Genomic DNA, 8,773 nt, shown 5'->3' with positions numbered 1-8,773 from the left:
AGTGCGCCTTGACCCCGGATTCCCCTGCTAGGAAAACAACCCTCCTGCTAGGTCATGTCCTCTTGTTTTTCTCTCAGCTATTTTCATTGTTTTCATTTTCTTCAGCTGAAAAGACCTTTCACCTGGTGTATTTCCTTATCTTCCAATGACATTGCTGTTAGCTGTTAGCCCTTTCAGAACCAAAAACTCCTTATAAACATGTTTTAATAATACATTAGCTATTATATTTCTCCTTATAACATCTATATAATCCATTGGTTACAATATCCTTATAACATTGAAAAAGTAACATATTTCTTATTTCTAACAATCCCTCCTCTTTATTTATTCTGTGTTGTCTTTTTCACATTAGTGTATAAAGGTGTTTTTCATGCTATTAGACCATTTCTCATTCTGTGTATTCACTTTCACTGTCCTTCTCGGGTTCATTCTCCACTGACATACTGTCAACACTCGATCTCTCGCCTTCTACTTCATCGTATACTCTGGTTCTTTCTCTTAAGTTTTCCATATCCACAAACATCATCGGGTCCCCACACTCACTCCCTTTTCTATTCAGATATTTGTAAAAGTGTGGGGGTAGGGACATTTTTTTAGTTATTGCTGTTTCTATCAACTTCTGAGTTAGTCCTCGCACACAGGGGATTATACAACAACCTAAACTGATCAAAACTCCAGCTACTATTATTAGAGAAGTAGCTAGAGAGGCAAATAGGTGTTTCCACTTCCCAAACCAAGATTCAACCCATCCAGTGAGGGATGTATCTACACCAGAATTCTCGGCCAATTCATGGGCCAGAGTACTGAGCCCTTCTAATGCTCGGGTAATGGTTCCATCTGGTGCTGTGTTGTTAGGGATGAATGTACAACAATTCCCATTTCCGATCATTACACAGACTCCGCCCCGTTCTGCTAGGATCATGTCCAAAACCATCCTGTTTTCTCACGCCATTTGACTGGTAGTATCTAATTGTTCAGCTATTCCTTTGACAGCATCCCTCGTATAGTTTATAAATCTCTGTTGGTTATAAAAAATGTAATTTATCCAATCTACATTTTTATTAACCGTGATGAACAAAAGAAGAGATTCCCAACCAGCTGCTATTTGGTTTCGAGCTTTGTATTCATCTGGTACTCCTCGGGGTACTCCAATAGCATCTATGTATATCCCTTGATCAAATGATGTTGCTATTGTGTCTCTCCTGTTTTTGTTGATTGCTTTGGGTGGCTTCTCAAATGCCAGGGTGAAAGGGATTACTAATTGTACTACAGCACAAATTCCAGACCAATTGGGAGGCAGATTAGGTCTCAGGGTTTTCCCTCCACAGAACCACCAAACAACCGCTCTGATTAATTTTAAACTGGAGTAATTTTGGCTATTGGCATGATTTGTTACATTAAGAGTGTCAGTGCAGGCCTTAAATTTCCCCACACTCTTGGCATTCTCTCCCACCCATCTAGAGAGACAGGCAGAGTGATTGCTGGATGTGGCGGAGAATACTGGTGGATTTTTATAATCCTTTGGCCTGACCACTGGAAAGAGGAGGCTGAGATTTTTGCAGGATTCGTTTCCCCAAGCCTCTTTCTCCTGAAAAAGAGCCATTAGGCATTCCATGCCTCGTCGATTATTACTCCATCCAAAAGGGAAAGGGGTTATCTGAGCTATTGGTCTCCCAGATGCACAAGCATAACAGTTACTTTTGTTTAAACTTTGTGCTGTGTACTTAACCATTCCAACCAGGCATTGATGTCTCCATATCCTGTTTCTACTTCAAAAGTTTGACGTAAGTTATTAATTTCTACCAACTTTATTTCCTTGGGTTTATAGGTTGGAGGTTTGAATGGTTGTATAACTGACATATTAATTCCAGCTAGCTGTTTTAGACCTCCAATTTGTATATTAAAACAACAGCCTTTGGGACCCCCATTGATTCCCATTCCAAAAGTCCAACTACTATTGGTCACCCCTACTTGGTTCTTTATAATTAGTAAGATTGGGTTACATTGTTTGTTAGCACAATTTTTAATGTATTTTCTTTTCATTATTGTGATCATTCCTTTGGGTGGTCCTAATTTGATATTACTGGTCCACCCTTTTTTTCCTTCTGTGTTCCAGGCATGGTTTTTCTCGTAATCACATGGCCCAAGACACATGTATTTGTGAGAAGACCCCAGTTTTCGTTGAGCTTCTAAATCTCCACAGTCCATTAGATTGCACATATCAAACCCCAGAGTATAGGATTTGTTATTCTCTGGAAGTTTGATAGTGAACTTTGCAGGGTGGTGGACTGGTGTAATTCCTGACTGCCCTATGGTAGCCATCACCTCCCAATTTAGGGGAAGAAGGAGGAGCTGGAAGAACATTGAGCAGTATGATTTCATATTACTCTGTATGTTCAGTGCCTGGAAAGAAGGTATTTTTAAACATACAGCAAACAATGATTGTTTTACTCAAATTTACCACCAATATCCAGACAACAGACTTTCTATTAATTCCGCGTTGTCTGCTATTGGTAAGGTGGTATTCTCCATCCAGGAAATATAGCAGGTGAGTAGGGATAGGGCCAGACACAGGTACATGTGATTTTAGCTAATTCTGAGGGTCTCCCTTCCTGTTTTCGTTGCACGAGGATGACCTCTTGTACTCTAGGGTTCCTAATTTGAAGTGGTTGTACTTCTACTGTGATAGGAACATGGCCTCCCATATAATTCAGAGGTCTGCCCACAATCCTTTCCCACAGTAGATGTATCCTCTTTTAGTTTCTCCAAAAAATTGTCTGTGGTTGTGTGTGTGTATTCATCTGAGTCTTCTGAATCACTAGTATCAGGGAAATAGAACTTTGCTAGCACTCTCTGCCTTTCACACCTCTTGCACACCTGTTCATGGAAATTATTCAACTCAGGAGGGTATTGAGAGATTACTTGATTTGTCCACTGTTGTCTCAGGTCTGGTTTTGCTTGTTCCTCTTGTATTTCAAACACCTCTATCGGTCGGTTTCCTCTTACTCTAAAGAAATACCATAGATTCCAGTCCCCACCTTTTCCTCTCTTATTACCAAACAAAACCCAAAAACGCACGACTTCGACAGGCTGGGGTCTAGGTCTTTCAAGAGGAATATCTCCTCTTTCTAATTTTACATTCCAGACCAAGCAAAGAGGCCTCTCCCAGACTGTGGAAGTTCCTGGCCCAGTGGTCCAAGTGTCCAACAAAGGATAACACAACCAATTAAATCTTTCTTCTGGTGTCCACGTTAGATCGTCTTCAGGGCCTGGATCCCATCCAGGAACTGAAGAGGCTATTAGAAGTACATTTATGTGCAACACTAGACACTCTTAAATACCACCTTGGTGGGGTCACCTGTGGGGGAAGAAACAGCCCACTGTCCAAAATTTGGGGAATCCACAGGACCTTTAACTCAGGTGTGGTGAGTCCAGTTCTTTTCGGCTGTCCTTACTGCAGTTTCAGTGGTTAATAAGACTTGATACGGCCCGTCACGGACTGGTTGAAGTTTGGCTTCCTTTGAGGGTTTGGTCCAGGTCTTGATCAGGACCCCATCACCAGGTTTGAATTTGTGCACCGTGAATTCCAGTGGTAGAGTCTGAGCCAACAGTCCTTTTTCCTTTAATTGAGGCAAAGAAGACGACAGTGCCAGTATATATTTCTTAATATACACATCTTTTGTTTCAAAAGTAGGTATTTCCCCAGATCCTCCCATGAAGGGGAGACCATATAACATTTCATAAGGTGAAACCCCAATATCCTTTCTAGGAGCCGTCCAGACCCTGAGTAATGCTAAAGGGAGGCATTTGGTCCATGGTAATTTAGTCTCTATTACGAGTTTAGCTATGTGTCTTTTTAGAGTCTGATTCATCCGTTCTACTTTTCCAGAGGAGGATGGGTGCCACGGGGTATGGAATTTCCAATTAATTCCCACTCCCTCCATCACGCCTTGTAGAACTTTGGCAGTAAAATGACTGCCTTTGTTCGCGTCAATGTTTTCCATTAAGCCAAACCTGGGCACAATCTGTTCTAAGATAACTTTTATTACTGATTGTGCTGTGCAAGATCCCACGGGTATTGCCTCCACCCATCCAGTCAGATGGTCAATGATAACTAACAGATATTTCCATCTTTGAACTGGTGGTAATTCAGTATAATCTACTTGTATACTCTGAAAGGGCCGGAGACTAAGTTCCCTCCCCCTGGCATTGTTTTCTTTATTACCTTTTTGTTAATTCTTTGACAAATCATGCATCTTTCACACATTTGTTTAGCAATTGTGTAAATTCCTATACATCCGTATACTCGGAGTACAGTTGTACATAATGCTTGAGTACCCCAATGACTACTCTGATGCAAGGCAGTCAAGATTTCTCGCATTAATGACTTATTCAACATCTGCCTTCCATCAGGTAAGATCCACTTCCCTTGTTCATTCTGTATTGCTCCAATTTTTGTTAATTGTTCTTTTTCAGTGTCCGTAAAATATGGAACAGATTCAACTGAGGGCAAAGAAGGAATGAGAGTTTGCATCTGGATTACTTCTTCACCTAAGGCAGCTGCTTTAGCCGCTTCATCTGCTAGGTTATTGCCTCAAGCCTCAGGAGAATTAGTCCTTTGGTGCCCTGGTACGTGGACTATGGCTATTTCTCGAGGCCCCATCAGATGCTCCAGGACTTCAGTAATCAGGTTCTCATGTATTAATTCTTTGCCCCTACTATTAATCATTCCCCTTTCTTTCCAAATTTTTCTAAAAGTATGCACTAGGGGTGTGCACGGATCCCCCTCTCCGCTTCATTTCCAGATCCGCCATTTTTGGAGCGGCCCGCTTTGCCCCACCCCCGCTCCACCCACTTCCACTCCGCTCCGCTCGGAGCTCCGGATCCAGATCGGAGCTCCGTTTCCCCCCCATAGGGTTGCATTGAAAGCTAAAAAGTATACAACTTTTTTTCTGTTAAAGTTAGAAACCTCATGTTTGGCACCATGACTCCTCATGGGGGTATACACATGCACGCCAAGTTTCAAGGCAATCCCATCATCCCCTGATTTTTGGGGAATTTTTGAAAATCGGGCACCCCATTCACACCCCTTGGGATAGCTCTGTCAATTTGCATGTTAGAAACCTCAAACTCAGCACCAGGACAGCTTATCCATGTGTCCACATGGACGCCCAGACTTAAGGCAATCCCATCATCCCCTGATTTTTGGCGCGGCTCTAACCTCTAATGCACCACCCATCACACCCCTTTCGATAGCTCTGTCAATTTGCATGTTAGAAACCTCAAACTCAGCACCATGATAGCTTATCCATGTGTCCACATGGATGCCAAGTTTCAAGGCAATCCCATCATCCCCTGATTTTTGGGGAATTTTTGAAAATCGGGCACCCCATTCAGACCCCTTGGGATAGCTCCGTCAATTTGCACGTTAGAAACCTGAAACTCGGCACCAGGACAGCTTATCCATGTGACCACACGCACACCAAGTTTCAAGCAAATCCCATCATCCCCTGATTTTTGGCACAGCTCTAACCTCTAACGCACCACCCATAACCCTAATTCACACCCCTTTTGATAGCTCTGTCAATTTGCATGTTAGAAACCTCAAACTCGGCACCATGATAGCTTATCCACGTGTCCACATGGACGCCAAGTTTCAAGGCAATCCCATCATCCCCTGATTTTTGGGGAATTTTTTGGTATTTTTTTGTATATAGATAGAAGGAAACACAATCAGGATTTAAGAGAGGGGAGGGGGGGAAAGAACCAACCAAACACTACTAATAATATGTATAAGAAGAATAAAATATTAATACTACTAATAATATGTATGAGAATATACTAATATACTACTAAGAATATGTAAAAGAATATAATAATATGTTTAAGAATATTACTAATAAATGTAGGGAAATGGGACAAGAAGTGTGTGTATGCTTTCAAAAGAAAGCTTTCACAAAAGCAGAAGGAACACAGTCAGGCTTTAAGAAAGGGAAGGGGGGGGGACAACCAACCAACCAAACAAACACACACTCCAAAATTTAAAAGTAAAGTTTATATTAAATCAAAGTAAGGGAAAAACACAGGGCAAACTAAGCTAAAAGTCAGAAAGAAGCAAACAAACACACACGCGCCAAGCTAAATCTATCCTAATCTATCTCCAAAGTCCAAACACAGCAGCAGCACTAACTAACTAAGTCCTCTCTCCGTGAACGCCAACCCACAAAGAGGCACAAAGCAGAAAGCTCTCAGGGTGACTCTGGCTTAGTCCCGCCTCAAACGCTGGGATTGGAGGATGATGCTTCATGAGGTGATCAATTCTCATCAGGATTGGGAGTTGAATGTGCCTGTCATCGCTTCAAAAAAACAACAACCCCAAAACGTTTGTTGACCCGATTTTTAAAAAATTCTAGTACGTGAACCACAGGACGCAGAGAGCTGAAAGTAGTCTCAAAATGACCCCCATCCACGACTGTCTAAGCACAAGAATTTTCAGAATGATAGCTTAAAAATCAACCCAGTTATCCCCGATTCTTTCCCGCAATGCAATCCTATGGGCGAAAAGCCGAAAACCGCCATTTGAGCCGCGCTGTCCCTGTTTGTTGACCCGATTTTTAAAAAAATATAGCACACGACCCGCACGACGCAGAAAGGTTAGAGTAGTCTCAAAATGACCCCCATCCACAACTCTCTGTGCGCAAGAATTTCCAGAACGATAGCTTCAAAAACAACCTAGTTATCCACGATTATTTCCCGCAATGCAATCCTATGGCGAAATGTTTTCAAGATGGCGACCGGAGCGCTCCGCCTGAACTAGGAGCTCCGAAAAATGGTCGCTTCTCTTCGCCTTGCTTCTAGGGGTCTGCGGTCCGCTTCTACTCCGCCTCTGGGTAAGGCGGAGCAGGCCAATCCGCTACTGCTTCTCCGCTCCTAATCAGAGTGGAGTACATGCCTAGTATGCACTACCCCAAAACAGTATCTAGAATCTGTGTAGATTGTTCCATCTTCGTGTTGGAGTATCTGTAAAGCCCTGTCCAAGGCATACAGTTCACAAATTTGTGCTGACCAAGTGTTAGGAAGTCTGCCTGCTTCCAACACCTCAGTGGTTTCTCCATCTATTACTGCATAACCACTGTATCTTTTTCCTTGTATTCCTTTTTCCTTGTATCCATCTATAAAAATCTTCCTTCCACTGTGTAAGGGTAGGTCCTTTAAATCTACCCTTACTTTGGTTTGATATTCAATAATATCTAAACAGTTATGTTCTAGATCTTCTTCACTTTCTCCTTTTTGGAGGAAAGTTGCTGGATTTACACAAGGCTCAGTAGTCAAGACTAAATCATCTCTCTCCATCAGAATAGCTTTGTATTTGAGGATTCTAGAATCTGTAAGCCATCTATTAGCTTTCTGTGTGAGTATTGATCTCACTGAGTGGGGAGTGGTCACTATTAAGGCTCCCCCAAAAGTGAGTTTTCTACTTTCTTCTACTAAATTAGCTGTTGCAGCTACTGCTTGGACGCAATTTGGCCAACCCCGACAAACTGGGTCCAACATCTTAGATAGGTAAGCCACAGGTTGTCGTTTTCCTGCCCATTTCTGTGTCAAGACCCGAGAGCTACTCCCTCATCTACAGTGACAAATAAGTGAAAAGGTTTGTCCAGAGATGGCAAATTTAAGGCTGGAGCCTTGACTAGATCTGTTTTTAATCTTATTATTAAGTCCTGTTCCTCTGCATTTAACTTGATTTTAGTATCTCGTCCGTCTATTAATTTGGCATATAGTGGTTTGGTTTTCTGGGCATATGAATCTATCCATAATCTGCAATATCCAACCATTCCCAAAACACGTCTTAATTCATTTTTAGTTTTGGGCAGTGGGGTTTCCAATATTCCTTTTATTCTTTCAGGATTAATTCTTCTCTTTTCTTTACTTATTAGGTGTCCCTAATTTGTATTAGGTGTCCCTAATTAGTATTTGACCTCTGTTTCCACATACTGTAATTTGGATTTTGAGACTCTCAATCCCTTGTTCCCAAAGAAGTTTAACAACTGGTTAGTTGCTTGAGTCACCCTCTCTTTGTCTTTCCCAGTCAGTAAAATGTCATCTGCGTACTGAAGAAGAGTGGAATTTCAAATTCCTCCAGGACTTGTTCCAAGGCTTGTCCAAACAAGTTTGGAGCTTCTGTGAAACCTTGAACGAGGACCCGCCAACGGAACTGTTGTTTTCTTCCAGTATCTGGGTCCTCCCACTCAAAGGCAAACAGATCCTGACTCTCCTCCGCTAGAGGACAGGCCCAGAAGGCATCTTTTAAATCTACCACACTGAACCATGAGTGTTCCGGGGGTATTTTATTCAGGACTGTGTATGGATTTGGTACCTCTGGATGCCTAACCTGAATAATCCAGTTCAGGTCTCGTAAGTCTTCTACAAGCCTATAAGAATCATCTCCTTTCTGGATTGCGAGAATGGGATTATTGTAGGGTGACATGCAGGGTTCTAATAATCCATCCTGGATTAGTCTCCTGATTACAGGTTGCAATCCTTTCCTACCTTCTAAATAGATAGGATATTGTCTTCTACATACTACTTCTCCTTCATGTTTAAGTTTTACTTTTTTTGGCTGAATTTGTAGTCCTCCTCTGTTACTTTCACCTGCCCAGACTATGGGATCGATATCTTGTTCATTTTCCTCAGTTAATACTCCCATCCTTATAGTCAATTGTTCGTTCTCTACCTTAATCCCAAGGTCGAGTTGAATTATCAAATCCCTGCC

At 42.0% G+C, this 8,773-nt stretch overlaps 1 pseudogene; it reads right to left on the bottom strand.

Moving 5' to 3' along the window:
* Positions 1-388: 388 nt before the first annotated feature.
* LOC134406635 (uncharacterized) lies at positions 389-2,322 on the bottom strand (annotated as a pseudogene).
* Positions 2,323-8,773: the final 6,451 nt, after the last annotated feature.

Source organism: Elgaria multicarinata, chromosome 11, assembly GCF_023053635.1.
Source record: "Elgaria multicarinata webbii isolate HBS135686 ecotype San Diego chromosome 11, rElgMul1.1.pri, whole genome shotgun sequence".
NCBI lineage: Eukaryota > Metazoa > Chordata > Lepidosauria > Squamata > Anguidae > Elgaria > Elgaria multicarinata.
The sequence above is the reverse complement of the archived record's forward strand: the minus strand, read 5'-3'. Positions and strand labels throughout refer to the sequence as shown.